The 17,560-nt window shown below is 36.1% G+C and overlaps 1 long non-coding RNA gene across 1 annotated transcript; it reads left to right on the top strand.

The window, feature by feature from the left end:
* The first annotated feature begins 4,897 nt into the window (after nucleotides 1-4,897).
* Nucleotides 4,898-8,110, top strand: LOC114528296. The gene is made up of 3 exons (XR_003687479.1): nucleotides 4,898-5,024; nucleotides 6,608-6,738; nucleotides 7,273-8,110. It is a non-coding gene; the product is annotated as an uncharacterized LOC114528296 (long non-coding RNA).
* Nucleotides 8,111-17,560: the final 9,450 nt, after the last annotated feature.

Here is a 17,560-nt window from a genome sequence, read left to right as displayed (position 1 = left end):
GCATCACTAACCTGTGGTTACTGCTAGTTGTAATTGAATGACCAGAGTACATGCAGTAACATAAGGATATATTTATATGGTTTAGTGAAAATGCACCTCACAATCCACCTAATATTGACACCATGCACTGCATACAAATATAGTCATGACTCATGCATGCAAATTACGATACACCTATATGGCGTTACTAATCATTATTAACTTTTTTATCATTCCTAAATAAATCTCTAATGCGATATTATCAGGATAAATTTTATTAGCAAGACAACATGAAGTGTAGAGAACAGTATATACTTAATTGTCTCTGTCACTTTCACTTTATCTCCAGTAGCGCAAAAAAAATGGATACTTGACCATCTTGAAACAAGTAAATTATTTTGCGACATGCAGTTGCAAACCAGTTGACTCACAACCATGCACTGACTGACAATAATCACTACAATTTCTTGGTTTTTCCTCTTTCATGCAGTTTACGTGCTTTCAGGAGATGATATGTTTGACCAAATATCATGGCCAATCGTTCGATCTTCGCAAATCTTCCTCAACTCAGGTTACTTAATCAGCCTATAGTTAATACCATATTTATTCATGATATTTACTTTCTATTCTATCACAAAAGATCGAATATTCACAGTATTTACGAATACTTAGTGGTTGCGTTTTTTATTCACCCTGTAGTGTAGAGTAGAAAGAATTCTTTTGTTGCACTTCCGACTTCCGTCAATTTTAAGATTCCAATTCTAAGAAAAAAAAGTTCAATAACGCGACAGGAAGCTCGAGTCCACGGAAAACCCCAAGTAATATCAACTGCTTCAAACATACTGACAAGATTTAAACAAGGTGGTCCATAAAATATTAACTTTGCTCGCTAAAACAATACAAATTGCTGCCACTATGAACAATATAATGCTAAGTTTTGTTCAGACGGAACTTTAGACGTCAAGCTGTTCATGCAAGGACCAACACTGATGAAATTATTGCGTGTTTCAACGTGTTTCAGATCAACATGATACAGTACAACATCCGGTCACACAGTCTGGTTTGATGTCAGCCATGAAATTTTATGCACCATGCACCACATGAGTTTCGAGTCACCCATTTTATATGAGCGTACATCTCGGCTCTTTTGCCTTATATCAAACGTTTCTTGCCCAAGTATAATATCCCAGGTGCGTGAATAAAGATTTCTATGTAATCATGCATGGGTCTTATTAATCATGAATCGCGAATCGGGCAGAATTTCCTAGAAATACCAAGTCTAATTTGAACCACCACTGAAAATGTTAAATGATTATATCGAAGAACGGAAGAGGTAAATACAAAATTAATATAAACATGCAAAAACAAGGTTAATTAAGGACCATAGCCTGGGAAGCATCCTCTTATGTGGGTCTGTAGAAACCCTCACAATGCAAACATAGAATGCATGCTTTTATCGTTATTCTCACACCACTGCATGTCACATGGTATTTTGTTTTTGTCTTTCATCTATAATTAAACTTCCACTCAAAACGGGAAGTTCCTGTGCTGTTATATAAATGTTCGGATTTTTCAACTTTCAGTTAATTAGTCTTTGGATTTCAAAGGAGAAGGGCAAGGCAAACTTTAACGAGAGCCGGATTTTAACTTGTGGAAATGGGTTGTTGCTGGTGTAGAGTAAGTATATGCAGCATGCTGTGTCTTTAAATATATACATAGCTACATACATACATATATGTTTCCTGAAATTTCACTTGCATTTTGTGTTTTGTTTAGTAGATAACTAAATATGTTATAGATAACTAATAAATAATATTTCACTGCCTATAATGCTTGTTAACCGTATATAACTAATATATAGATAGAGCTATCTTAATTCTTATGAAGTACCTTATAACTGCATGAATGCGTTTCATGAGCGTCCTTCTAGCCGCAATAAAAATGTATACCATATACCATAATACCATGCATAGCAACTTTTAAGTTGTCAAAAACATTTTTAGCATTTGGCAAAATAGATCTAAAGGAAAGTATATAAACTAAAATAATAATCAATACATTGACTTATCTCTAAAGAAAGAACAAGACAAAACAGCATGATTTTCACATTGAGTATGGTCATTTTAATGATTCTTTGTCATTGAGATTCGTTGCGTATAGACATAACTACGTGGGCCCTGAGTGCATACGTTTAATGATAAATATGTTATGGTGGTAGGATCTTTGCAATCAGGAAAATAAAAATAGCCAGTTTCATGCATGAGAACTTAATATCTTGTCTGTACACGAAGTATAGTGACTATAAAATGTCCTGATTCGCCCCTAAAGAATGTTTTCATTCATTTTCTACTTCAGCAAAGAAGAAACAATAATGGCAATGGCATTCAATCAAGAAATCGGACACCAGACAGCAATGAAGAGTTCTTTGATTTTGAGTCTCAAGCTGCAAGAAATCGGACACCAGACAGCAATGAAGAGTTGTTTGATTTTGAGTCTCAAGCTGCCAAATTTGTATCTAAGATGGGCATGGAACTGGACAAGAAAATTGTTGAAGTTAGACTGAATATGGAAGAATTTTCTGGCGGTGAACGGCAAATGATGCAAGATGCAAATGAGAACAGGGAGGAAACAAGAAAAGGAATTAGAGTTAATAGAGTTGATTTTGGAACATATTTTCATGGCTTTGGCTTGAGGTACTACTCTATGTGTTTTAGCAAAATACTGATCCAAGATAGACATGGGAATATAAAGACTAAATTTATTTATAAACATTATTTTTTAGCCAGCAATCATCGTCAGGGGCCAGATGTTCAAAGCTAGGTTAGCGCTAACCTCGCATGCATGGGTTAAATTTTAATCCAGTCTTTTAGTTTATGTGCTTCTGAATCACTGAACAACTTTTGAAAATATGACTTCTATCGGTCCAGAGAATATTTATGAAAAAAAATATTCAACTTTGTAAAAAAGCGATTAGAAATATTAACGTAAAGATTTGTTTAACACATGCAGGGTAAAGCTAACGTACAAGCTTTTGAACAACCGGCCCCAGGTTTTTACTTTTTAGTGCATGTTTTTAGTGCATGTTTTTAGTGCATGGTTAGGTATCCAGTGTGACCTTGCTTGCAGCCGAGTTGCAGGTCTGGTAATTTTTATGCTAGGGTCGGTCGGATACATATAAAACAGCTCCATCTGATTTTGATAATTGTACCAAATTTATTAAATTTTATTCCAGATAATATATAAATTGAACAATTGAATTAATTGAAATTGAATATATTATTATAGGAAGAATGATGTCATCTTTTTGCTGAATGGTCAACCAATAATTTCAGAAGCTTCGGTGAACATGAATCTACTACGCATAATAAATAGTAGTTTTAATAGCAAATTATACATGGTAAGTATATTTTCAGTAAATTTTCATCAATATTAATATGGGTATGAGACTATGAGATACAGCATTGAAACCCCCTTAGTTTTATCTAATCGTATCTTTATTTCCTTATTTCTTAACCTTGCTGTGTTCTGCGTTATAGTCATGCTTGACTGCAGTTTTTCTTCTTCAAATGCATTCTATACTGAGATCATATAGTTTAACCATGCCCGCTCAGTGTGGTTCCTCCATTATTGTGACATCTGAGTTTTTTGTGACATCTCAGATGGGTCAAAGGAATTAAAAATTCGTGCATGTCGATGAAAATGCAAGATTATTATTGTGCATTCCGAATGCAGTAACACACTATATTCTATGCCGATCAAAAGTAAATAGTTTCCGACAAAATTATATCGTGCATGTTAACCTTGTATATATGTTGCTGTTCAGTTTAGAAACATATTAAATTCCGAAAGATGTAAAGACAAAAGATTAGCTTGTCTTTAGGATACCCTTCATAAGCAGCTATAGCCGTTATTATTTAAGCCCGTTTTCCACTAGGCGAATTTATTTGCGTACTGGAAGTGATATGTCTGAAATCCGGTGATGTGATTGGTTGCGAAAATATCTGCAGCGAAAAAAGTAGTTCGCTTCTTAAAGCTGCTTTCCACTTACGCGTTTTTTATACGCACGTAGACGTACGGAAAATCTTAAATGCTTTCAAATTTTTATCAATTACCATCTAGATCAACTAATGCATACTAAAATATGCAGAAAACTAAGTTTCTTCGATTTATTCACTTAGTTTTTTCAAAGTTAACATGTATAAGGATTTAGACTTTACGTGCGTGTAGCCTACGTGCGTATGAAAAACGCGTGAGTGGAAAACAGCCTTTACTCATCAGTTCCCGCGAAAAAATATGCCTGGTGGAAAACGGGCCTGATTAATTAAGCATTATCAAAAAATGCTTCGAATACTTATTTAGCGTGGGGCGGATAATCAATATATGGTTTATAATCTTATATATATACGTCGTCAGTATAATATCTACATGAAAATGTAAAATACGAGTAATGTAAAACACGCTGGACATATTATAGAAATTATACAGAGCAGACGCAATGTCATCAATGGTAAACACAGAGCGGCCAGAGCCATCAGGGCTAATCGCAGAGCCATCAACAGTAAAAGGAGTAAACGCAGAGCCGGACGCAGAATCATTAGTGGTAAAGGCAAAAACATCAGTGCTAAACGCACTGCAATCAGTGGTAAACGGAAAAGTGGTAACATTGGACAATGAAGGTATGCAATTTTGGCAGGTTGTTGGGTCACCAACTGACCAACACATCCTTTCCTCTCAGCCTGATTGTTATACTTAAGTCCGCATCACACATAAACTGAGTTTTGGTAGAATATGTTTGCAATTGATTTGCAACGATCATTTGCGGGCGACACAATAGCACATAAGATCTATAACTCTTTAATAGTAATATAACTAAATAAGGTTGAAATTTTCAGGGGATGAACCACGCGACAAGGAAAAGTTAAAATACGTGAAACATGACACATACAAAATAAAAAGCGTATATTATCGCGGCGGGAGATATCTTACGGTGAATGAACGTAGCAGATCAAATCCGATTGTTTTAAGCAACGGGAATGAAAATGATAGTATGTGTTGTCAACTGGCTTTATTCAAAGCCAGAATTATTCATAGCTATGGAGTTTTGTTTATTATATATTTAACACTTATTTACTGCGAACGATGGAAACGTTATGTTTTGTGGACCTGAGGGTCCACACTCCACAAAACATAATGTTTTCTGAATTCTCAGTAAATAAGTTTTTTATTATATACCACTTGTCAAAGAAAAACCAAACTACAAGGTAAACAACGAAATATCTATTCATAAAATACATAATTTCAAATGGATAAAAGTTGCTATTTCCCATGAGATAACACGTTATCTCACTCTGCAGGGGGTCGCGCTGGCGACATCAAAAAAAAAATATATATATATATATATATAATATTAACTAATTCTTTAATCTCAAAATAAAGCCGTCGCTACACGGTGTTTCACGCTAAGCTAAAAAGGCAAAGCGATCATCGTCGCCTGATGATCGCTTTGCCTTTTTAGCTTAGCGTGAAACACCGTGTAGCGACGGCTTTATTTTGAGATTAAAGAATTAGTTAATATTATTTATGCTCTGCTTTTTTTGGTATTAAGCACTCTTCTTGTCTATTACCGAAACAATCTAAATTTTGTATATATATATATATATATATATATATATATATATATATATATATATATATATATATATATATATATATATATATATATAATCTTGTTGTTGGAAAAGACAAAAGAGTGCTCAATACTATAAGATGTTAGTAGAGCGAATTATGTAGATGAAATAAGGTCTTAAAATGAATTTATTATAAATAGAAGCCTTTTGAAAATTTTCATTTCTATATGTTTCGACTAAACTTAAATAGTTATCATTTTCATGATGATGACTATATAGTTTAAGTATATACACTGGCGGTCAAAAAGAACTGCTCAAATGTTGCTATTGTCGTATGTCACAGGAATCGTAACAATCAATCTTTTATTGTACACTAGCGGTCAAAAAGAACTGTTTATATACAAATTCATAAAGAAGAAGCGAATATAGAAGAGAGCTTCAAAGGCATTTTGGATAATTCTTTTATTCCAAGCAATATTTCAGTAATGTAATGCAAGTGAACCTGTCACACTTCAAAGATAGTCAAACAATGGTTTCATGGGAAGAGGGAGTGACAGAAATGGATTGGCCTGCACAGTCAAAGTACCTTAACCCTATCGAAAATCTGTGGGACAATGTCAAGGGGATAGTGCAAGAAAGGAATTAATTCATAAAGCGTCCATGATTTATGGGTTGCTGTAAAGACTGTCCAAGATTATCACCTTAACAAAAAGTATGCCACGCCGGTGTAAGGCCAATCAATAAGGTCATCAATTATAAGGCCAAAGGAGGGTCAACAAAATATTATTATTTCATATAGCTTAGCATGTAATCTATAAAAAGTCTATATTTACTCGTATATATTGTTAGAGAGACAGTTACGTTCATTTCAGAGCATTTTAACTTGTTTTGAACAGTTTTTTTTTGACCGCCAGTGTATATATAAATGTCACATTTAACAATTGTATATATATCACAGGCTTATATTACTTCTGTTATTATTAATATATATATATATATAGGCGTAGAATTTACAATGACTCAATATCAGCCGATTGACTGGTCACAACCGGGAAATCCAGAAATCGTAACATTGCAACACAAGGCCTCGAGAGAGTATATTTTGGCAGACGATGATGGACTTTCTTTGCCGGTTTGTATAGACTTAGGGTTGCCTCCCACTATCGCGTTTTTTTTTCACGTACGTAGCTATATGTATACACGTACGTAAAAGCTTTAAACCTTCTAAGTTGTTGTATAATTAATTTTATGCTAGAAAAAACACAGCAAATCTTCAATCTTATAGGGCTGCATGATTTTATGAGGAGCATATCAAACAACAGTGTTCAGTACTCGCGGCACTATATATATATATATATATATATATATATATATATATATATATATACATATATATATATATAATTATATATATATATGTGTACTATACTATATATAATATATATATATACTGACATGGTTGAACATGCATTTGCTCCAAAATAAATTTGGAGTTGCAAACTATATATATATATATATATATATATATATATATATATATATATATATATATATATATATATATATATATATATATTTCAGTTTGTATTTCACAATATTTATCAGCCCGATAATTAACATGATTCAAACACTACCCCTTATATATTTTCAAATATTTTTTTCTTAGAATCCGCGAATCCATCCAACACCGCCACCATCACCACCACCATCACCACCACCAACACCAAGGCTGATAAAGAACACCAGCGTTTACCTTTTTAAAGTAATCAAACCAGACCGCACCAGCTCTTGCAAGTGTCATGCAGCAAACACCGTAACCTTCCAACCGATCAACAGAAATGGTACAGTTGCAATTGGTTTTAAAAAACATACTAATAAAGCTTCATTGATGTCTCCCAAAAAGTGCGAAACACATTTCGAGTTATTCAATAATTCGACTGCTAATTGAAATGTGTCAAAATATATACGACATATATTAATACTGAAGAAGAACTTAACCATGCCTTTGCCTGGGCCGCATGCATTGTTGAACAAATTATTGTTAATGGACGAGATTCCATGTACTATATGTCTAAATGTTTTGGGTCCAATGTCCACGGCAAGATAGCCAGAATACTATTATTATATTTTTAACAAAGCGAACCTTAGGGCGCTTTCCTTTATATACGGAAAAAACGGCCAGACCAGTCCCCTGTTGTAGTTCGGTACAGACAGATTACAGACAGAGTGTTTCAAGAACTCGATCTGCATTCAAGTACTGTATATCGTTATTTACATCTGCCTAGCACGGGTAATAAAGTTTTATCGCTATATTCTTAACGAAATACTCTATTCCAATTTAAGATATGACCGGTCTGACCATTTTGGCCGCTTAATGGAAAGTGCACTTACTCGCAGGGGTGTGCTATAATGCGGGATATTATTTTTAGCTATTTATTATTAGCTTCAAGGCCACTGCGCTCAGTAGTTTATTAACCAAGTCTGAACTTCTGTGTTTGACCATATATACAGGTGCGCTCATATGTTATTGGACACCCTGTTTTTGATAAATATAGTACGTAATAGAGTATCCCGGTAAAGGAAATTGACTTTTCGCGTAATAGAATTTGAAACATATTTGGGAAAATTTTATTTTTTATTGTTAGTTTCGATATCAATAGCTACATATTATAGCATGCACTTTAGATTATGCACACGCACACAACGTTATAGGGCACACACCAATCAGTATTTCGTCTTCCAACCTTTGGCCTGAATTACAGCCTCAATGCGTCTTGGCATTGATGCGATGTACTTAAGAAGTTCATCAGTGGGATAGTTGTCCCATACTTCTTTAATTTTGTCAAACAAGTCGTCAGCATTAGAAGGAAGCAGTTTATCTAACAGTGCTTTTTCTATTGCCCACCTAATGTTCTCTAAAGGATTCAAATCAGGGGATTGCGCAGGATTGCCCAGAACATCATAGCCATTTCGCTCTAGAAAATTATGAATTTTCTTAGCAGTATGGACATGCATTAATTGTCTTGCATAAAAATAAATGATTGTCTCCCACCCTGGCGTGTCATTGTGGGTGCCATTTGGTGTCGTAGAATATCGTAATAAACCTCTGCATCGACCTTTCCTTCTATCCTTTTAAGTTTTCCCATTCCACCAGCACCGCTTACACAGCCCCAGACCATTATTTTTCCACCTCCATGTTTGACAGTGGGTTTCAGACACTCTCTTCTATACTCTTCACCAGTTCGCCGTCTCACATAAACTTTACCACTATTGGGAAAAATTGTAAAATTGCTTTCGTCTGACCACATGACTTTGTTCCACTGCTCAGTTGTCCAGTCTTTCTTTAACAAAGCGTACGACAAACGTGCTTGTGCATTAGTCTCGCTTATCAATGGCTTTTTACGTGCTACCCGTCCATTAAGGTTAGCATCACCCAAACGCCTCTTGATGGTTGGCAAAGACAAATCTGTTCCTGCTTGTATAAGATCCCGTCTAAGCTGAGGAGCAGTTTTAAACCTATCGCGTTCACTTGAACGTACCACGGCTCGGTCTTGCCTTGGTGTTGTTTTTCTTGGCCGTCCCGCTCGTCTGTCGTTGCGCTCCGCCATACTTCCAGTCTCCCTATACTTCGCCCAGAGATTCGATACAGTTGAAGGACTAACCCTGCATCGTGAAGCAATCTGTCGGTTGCTCAACTGACCTTCTTTCTTCAAGAAAATAACTCGCCACTTGGTCTCCTCGGTTAACCGTTTCCCAGCAGCAACCTTCTTCACATCTTTCTTGCGTTCCATGGCTTGATCATCTCGTGCACTAAGTTGAATTCCTCGGATTTTTTGAAATATTTAAATGAAACTTGGGGCCCATTAATTGTGGGAGGTCAACGACGTTACAGTAGTTCTGCCAGACGTGCATTTTTTAACCTGTCCCAAAATTGAAAGTCTGTAGTATATGGGGCTCTAAAGCAAGACAGTAAAACATTATCGGCATGAACTTTGCTGTATTGAGTTAAAATCCTGGGAGGAAAAAACCTTGTTTGCTTTTTCCTTGAGCTTGCGTAAGGGAACATATCTGTGAAAAACAAGGTGTCCAATAACTTATGAGCGCACCTGTATAACGATGCAGCTATATAGTGAGTGAATCACTCGGTTAGATATCCATGTAATTCCAAAGTAACACGGAAATTACCAACACAAGATGAAACTATGATTTGAGCGGCGATTTCGATTGCATTTTTCGGTGTCTTGGGGATTGGTGAGATATATCTCAAGATTTTGTTTACAGAATTTCGGGAACCTGGCGTAAAGATCTATATACCTCTAGCATATGCACTGAGCAAGATCAGTGTATATAATATAAAATATTACTTATATTTTCCTGACCTTACTTCCCAGGTCTGAACTCAGAGTATGTGTCTTGCAGGGACTAGAACCCAGCTCTAAATGGTGTATATGTTCTAGCTATGGTCAAGCCTACTCTCAGGACCCAGCTCAAAATCTGCACGGTAAACTGAGTATATGTCTTGGACAGATTAGGATCCAGCTGCATGATAATCAGTATTTGTCCTATTCGACTTTATCCAAGATCCGGCTTTTCAAAGGGGGGTATATGCTCTGCAGGGAACCGCTCAGCACCCAACTCTTCGCAGATACAATACGCATGTGCAGTGCATGTATAGAGCAGTTGCCCATTATAAAACATAACATAATTACATGAAACACAAGTGATGATGACAAAAAGTATCTATTTTCCGATGCCAGCCCTGCACCTGTTTTATAATTCAAAGGTTCGCACAATAACATGTGCACTTGTAGACGCCTGGGGCTGGCGTGTGAAACTTTCAACAACATTTTTTGCAGTTATGTCCCGGTGAAACGAGCATGAGTTGATGAGAGTTGAAACTCTCGCTAGCGTTTGACATCGAACTCTCGATACACTCATCTCATCAATACATGCACTGATTGCACTCTGCATGTGAACAACTCTCACCCACTTTGAACTGATCAAAATTTTGGTAAGAGTCGATGAAGAATTACAAAAGAGAATGAGGGAATTACAAAACAGCTAGTTTTTTGCATTTTGTAGTTGCAGGCTCAGCAAAATAGTACAAAATAAAAACAAAATAGTTCCGGCTACGCGAGCCGCGAGCGGTAACATCCGGTCGACTCTCGCTTCTCAACTTTCATTCTCGTTTGACCGGGGCTTTAAATCGTCGTTAATTTCAAAATACACAAATAAAATATCTTTAAAATCATAGATATATAGAATTTATGTGCATGAGTATGTTACAGGGATGCGGCAGGGAACATTTTACTCCGCTAGTGTGACCAGCCTTGCATTCATGTTAGTCATGCTGATACCAGAACTCAAATAAAACTGGAACGCTAGCTCTGTGACTTTCCCTCATTAATGAGTCAGTGAAGCCAAGATCGCGGAACATGAGGAGGAACATAACATTAAATCTGAATGCAGATTTTTTTCAAAACACTCTAAAATACCAGTAATCTGTCTGTACTGAAACTACAACAGGACCGGTCTGACCTTTTTTACCCTGGTTTTTACCGTATATAGGAAGACTCCCTAATAAATATATATATACGAGACAACCGTGGCGACAATAGCGAAGTTTCTTATCCATGTTTCAACATCTTGATGTAAAAACAGCTTATAATTGAAGAAGGCGTGGGTTTTTCCGCGTTCTCGAGTCTCCTCTCACGATTTGGAATGTTGATATATTTTACGGAGAAAATTTTTAGTTCCGACAGAATTGTATCGTGCATGCTATATATATATAATTTAATATAAATATATATATGTATGGCTTGGGTTGTGTGTGTGTTCCTTTCTCCTTTTAAACCGCCTCCTATAGGGTCCCAAGGCCTAGGCACTCGTAATGAGTGAGCTGGTGAGGGAAAGGGACAAATTTACATTCTTAGGTTTGAATAAGTATGGTAAACACGGAGAACATTTTTGCCTATATTATTACCTGTGTTGCAACTCTAAATTTACTTTGGAGCAAATCATGTTCAATATATATATATATATATATATATATATATATATATATATATATATATATATATATATATATATATATTCTGTTTCTGTTTCTGTTCAGTTTAAAACCATTTTAAATTCCGAAAGACAAAATATCGGCTTCTTTTTAGGATACCCTGTATATAAGCAGCTAGTCTTAATTAAAATGAAGGTTGTTTTCTGTTAGCCGAATTTATTTGCGTATCTGGAGGCGATATCTTAATCCGGTGATGTGATTGCATCATGCAGGGGTGGCGCCACAGGGAGAGCAGGGGGACTAATTAAACGGCAATAAGTTAATTAAAAAGCCAGATAACCCCCCCCCCTGTAAGGGTACTCTAGCCCCCCTGAAAAAATAAGCTTGGTGGAACACGGCCTTAATTTAAGCCTATCAAAAAACGCTTCGAATCTATTTAGCCTGGAGCGGATAATCAATGCTTTACGCGTCGTCTGTGTATATAATATCTGCATGAAATTGTAAAATACGAGTAATGTAAAATACGTTTGAACATATTATAGGAATTATACAGAAAAGACGCGATGCCATCAGTGGTTAACGCGGAGCCATCAGTGGTAAGGGCAAGGCCATCAGTGGTAAGGGCAGAGCCATCAGTGGTAAGGGCAGAGCCATCAGTGGTAAGGGCAGAACCATCAGTGGTAAGGGCAAGGCCATCAGTGGTAAGGGCAAGGCCATCAGTGGTAAGGGCAGAGCCATCAGTGGTAAGGGCAGAGCCATCAGTGGTAAGGGCAGAACCATCAGTGGTAAGGGCAGAGCCATCAGTGGTAAGGGCAGAGCCATCAGTGGTAAGGGCAGAACCATCAGTGGTAAGGGCAGAGCAAATGGTGCTAAACGCACAGCCATCAGTGGTAAACCAAAATTCATCAGTGGTAATATTGAACAATCAAGGTATGCAATTTTGGCGGGTTGTCGGGTCACCAACTGACAAACACATTCTTTCAGCCTGATTGTTCTTCAAATTTTTCTTCAAACTTTCAATAGTGAAATAAGTGAAATAATCAATTTGCATGTGGGAACACCACGTATATTTGTTTAGACTTTGAAGCAAAGTTTTCCTGGCCTTCATCATTGCAATAAACTGAACTGAATCCGGCTTATTAATTAACTTATTGCCGGTTAATTAAAAAATATTAAAATTTTCTTATAACCGTTAAAGCGTAAGCCAGCAAACTTATCGCGTATAAACTGTGATAAAAACTAGTGATCTAAACGAATTAAAAAGTTAAGTGGACTGATGAAGGCCAGGGTTAACAGGCTGAAAGCTTTGCACTAAACCAATATACGTAGTGTACTAGTGTCGGAAATATGAGAACAACGGGGCCGGTCGCATATTTAGGAAAAGTGTGATGTTATACATTTATAAAAACATTAGCTGGAACCTGACCTAATACCAACTGAATTCAATTTATTGCCCCTGAAAATAAAAAAAAGGTATTCAATATATATTTTAAACGTAACTATAAGATCTCCGGTTTATTAAGATTGAATCCACACTATGCCGTCTGGGTCAACCTTATATAGTCTAAATGTCTAATCAGTTCAGCAAGGGATTGTATGAGATTCGCTATCTTAATTAGGAAAATAGCTTGAGATGATTTTTCCAAAATTAATAGTATATTTATATCGGGGTAAACAGACCCTTTAACCCAACGATCGCCGGCACGAAATATAGGTTCTTGGTGTGTCAGTCTATCGCCTGTATTCTAAAAGCTCACTCACACTCACACTTAACGAGTGGACGCTTATGCTCAATGAGTGAAACTTACAACTCAATGAGATCCCCCTCGAACTCATTGAGTTGATTGTTACACTCACCCTCCAGTCATTCAAAGACGTTACTCACCCTCCAATGAGGCCTAAAAATGGAGTGAAGTGTGAGTGAAATGTATACCTCCCTTGACCTGCCCTCATGAGTGTGTATGTCATAAAAACATGGCCGGCAGATGGCTAAATAGACTGAATGCCGTCGATAATATTATATTCAATAACAGAAATAAACGGAAGACATATACGTTCAATATAGACACGTATGACGATGAGCAATTTAGAAGGAGATATAGGTTTACAAAGGATGCTTTTCAGGAGTTGCTGCGAATTATTCGACCACATATACCTGCACATAACGACAGGGGAAGACCTACTCCCGCTGATATTCAACTGCTGATAACTCTCCGATTTTATGCGACTGGTACGTTCCAGTTAGCATGTGCTGACTTATGTGAAATATCCCAGTCATCAGCAAGTCGCATTATAAAACGCGTGTCGGAAGCTATTGCTCGTCTAAAGAATAATCACATAACATTCCCTAATGAGAATATGCTACAGCAAAGCAAGCTTAATTTCTGGCGGGTTGGTGGATTTCCCAACGTTGTTGGAGCAATAGACTGCACCCACGTTAAAATTACATCTCCCAGGGGTCAAAATGCAGAACTGTATCGAAATCGAAAAGGGTATCTTTCCATTAACGTGCAAGTTGTTTCCGGAGCAAATCAGTTTAGAAATTCTAAATAATATTGTCACACGCTGGTCAGGTAGCGTTCACGATGCGAGAATTTTTTATCAGAACAGTCGCTTATGTGCAAAGTTTGAACGAGGGGACATTCATGGTATTTTACTGGGCGACAGTGGCTAATTTCTAATTCTTGCGATAACGTTTCCCACAACGCGTTTTTCTGGGATATTGTTCCTAAAATAATTTCTTTTACTTTCCAGGACGTCTTTGTATTTTGCCACTATAAACTCTGTAAGAAGTGACTTTTCTAGTTGTGAAAAATACTGCCTGCCTTGGGACATCTCACTGAACGTTGTCTTTGGACACAGCTGAGAAAATCAAACTCTTATATACATGATTGTTTACTGAACTGCACTCCAGTTAGTCACACTTGAGTAAGCTTTTTGAACCAATTTGACCAGTTTGCTTAACAAATGAGTAACCCCTTTCAAAGTGCAAAGTTATACTCACACTCCACTTATTCTCACACTTCAATCACACTTGGGAGCAGCTCACTCGAGTTTAACTTGAGTGTGAGTGTGAGTGAGCTTTTAGAATACAGCCGTATGACATGAGTAAACTGAAAATCACGTTAAAAAGGTGCTTTTTCAGTCCTATGATCCAAGCCGTCAATCACTAAGTTTTGCAGTTACGATAATTTGTAAAGTAATAGAATAGTATACAAAATTAAAACAATCTCATATGGTTTCAGGGATTGATCTATGCGATATACCAAATGTTGAAAATATCTTTGTACTCATCAATACACTCCAGTGCAGCATACAAAGCGCGCACCATATCGGAAAATATCTTATAATAGAGAACAACGAATCTATCGTTTTAAGAAACTCATCTGCAGATGGTGGTAAGTATATTATATTAATTACGATTACAATTAAGTTAAGACGATCATTATTTATTATTGTTATTAATATTATTAACATAATAAAATTACTAGATCTATTTGGAGTACAATTAATAATGGTAATAGAACGAATACTAGTACTAGGGAGTGCTATTAATACGAAATTACCCATATATATACCAGTTCTATAATTCATTATACTGATATCTTCTGTAATCAAATTATTAAAATTTATCTAACTACAATTTACAGTAGATAATACAATTAGGACTTAAAATGCATATTTTGTACCAAGTGATTTTTATTAGCTATGAGCAAGAGTGATTGGAATTAGAACTCGCAAAGGATGCAATTATGCAATTTATGCTCAAATCACATTCCTGTAAGCCAGTGAAATTGCAGTATTTGCCATTCATTACAGAAGATAAAATAAACAAAATAGCGAAAAGTCAGCGTTTATTAGTGTTCAGGCTACCAAAACAAAGGCCGAGCACAGATGAAATGGGTATACGGGTACCCATTTTAGCCGTGCCGTGCCAATAATTCGAGTGTAATGTAAACGGGGATTTAATGCGAAGCACATGTAATTTAATTTATACTTAATCTTAGTCAGTATAATTTTCTTATTTCTTATTACATAGATCGAATAATTTCAATTCAAATTAAATATTCCACCAATTATACGATTCCGTGTACTGCGTCCTGAGGCTGATATGCCGATTTTCCACTGGTGCTGGAAAATATATTTTCAAGAGCGGCTCAAACTCTCTCAGTACTTCATCTACGGTTTGTAAACTTGTTTAAAGATCAAAAGAACAATGGCAACAACACTGTCTAATATTTTCAATGTTTAAAATTATCGATAAACTCACATTATTATATACAGAATTTTATATAATTCATTCCATTTATTGTGAGATTTTAAAAAAAGGCACAAGTTGTTTGCCATTTTAGAAAGTTTTCACAGTAAATAGCAGTCTCACACTGTAGCACACCCGTGACCTAATTAGGCAGTTCAGTTATATTTCATAATACTTATATCAATCAGTTTGATTAACATGCTTCAAGAACATATTTTCGAATATTCTTTTAGGATCCACACGATCAACCACTATCAAGTTACCCAGGGGTCACGACCATAAACAGAACCAGCAGTTACCTTTTTAACGTTGCTATTATTCAGTGCAACAGTTGCAGTTCGCCATCAAATACTGTATACCAGTTCCAACCGAACAGCACCACTGCAATTGGTTTTGAAGGTACTAGTGGTCACGCCTCGTTGATGTCTCCCACACAGTGCGAAACACATTTCTGGCTATTTTGACACTGTTACTTGAAATAATGTCAAAATACGACACATATTTTCGCTAATAAACCGATCTATAAAGTGTTAATAATAATACTAGAATAACTCAAACGCATTAAGCCTGCAATGAAATTTCTATTCATATCGCAAATAACATTAGACACGCCTGTTAATTAAGTTAGACAATCTTGACTTCTATGCATGTTTACTACATATTTCATAATTTGTTGTTTTTTGCAAAATACATGACCTCAAATTTCAGTTTTCCGAAATGCTTGCTTTCCTGCATCATAAGTAATATCCTGGTATTATTATTTTTTTGACACTGAATTTTGTACCGATTTTCTGGAAAGACGACGGACTTGCCAACCCGCGTGAATCGTGCATGAAAAGCGTTTTAATCAGTATGGAAATTAGGTATAGATCGTGCACTAAAATGCGTAACCAGTTCGTGCAGTTCAAAAATATGCCAAGATGTCCATCAAGTGTCCCTTGCAGAAAGTGTAGTGCTACATAGCAGATGTATGTACGAGCAATAATGGATCATATATTTACGCGAAAATCGGACAAAATTTTCTTTTAAATTTAAGTTCAACTTAAAACCCAAATAAAAGGTTTCTATATATAATCATGCTACGGAAGTATCATTAAAAATTTAATATTGGTAAATGTTTCACGCCTCCGCATCTGGTTTGGTATGTTGTTCCGCTCAAAACTGGAAGTTACGACATTCCATGCAGTATCCAACTTTATCCACCTTTATCCACATTTCGAGCACCGGCCCCAGAAATATACTTTGATAACTTTCAGGTTAATAGCTGGCGTCATTTGAAATTAGTATTAGAAAACCTCTGGATGTGAATTATACCACGAGCCCAATTACATGCATGGCATGTCAACACTTATATCAACTATATATTTGAAGTTTGCTTCATTTTTTTTGGTCATTCTAGTCAAGTTGTCATGGCAATGCATGCATGCCTCAAAAATGCGATTTGTAACTCACAGATATATGCTTTAAAATGGTGTAATTGCGTAAGAAACGCCTGATTCCCAAGCATTTTTTTTTGAGGAAATAGTCCGGAACAATAAAATATATTATAGCTAGTTGACAAAGCTTATTTTAGCTATGCATATGTGTGAAGTTGCGTCATAAAGAAGTGCCACTATAAAATAAATGACCAGAGTACAGTAACATAAGGATATGTTTATATGCATTGTCTAGTGAAAATGCACCTCA

Source organism: Dendronephthya gigantea, unplaced genomic scaffold (genome assembly GCF_004324835.1).
Source record: "Dendronephthya gigantea isolate DGI-Jeju-01 unplaced genomic scaffold, DenGig_1.0 000048F, whole genome shotgun sequence".
Lineage (NCBI taxonomy): Eukaryota > Metazoa > Cnidaria > Anthozoa > Malacalcyonacea > Nephtheidae > Dendronephthya > Dendronephthya gigantea.
Note: the sequence above shows the minus strand (reverse complement) of the source record. Positions and strands in the feature narration are given on the sequence as shown.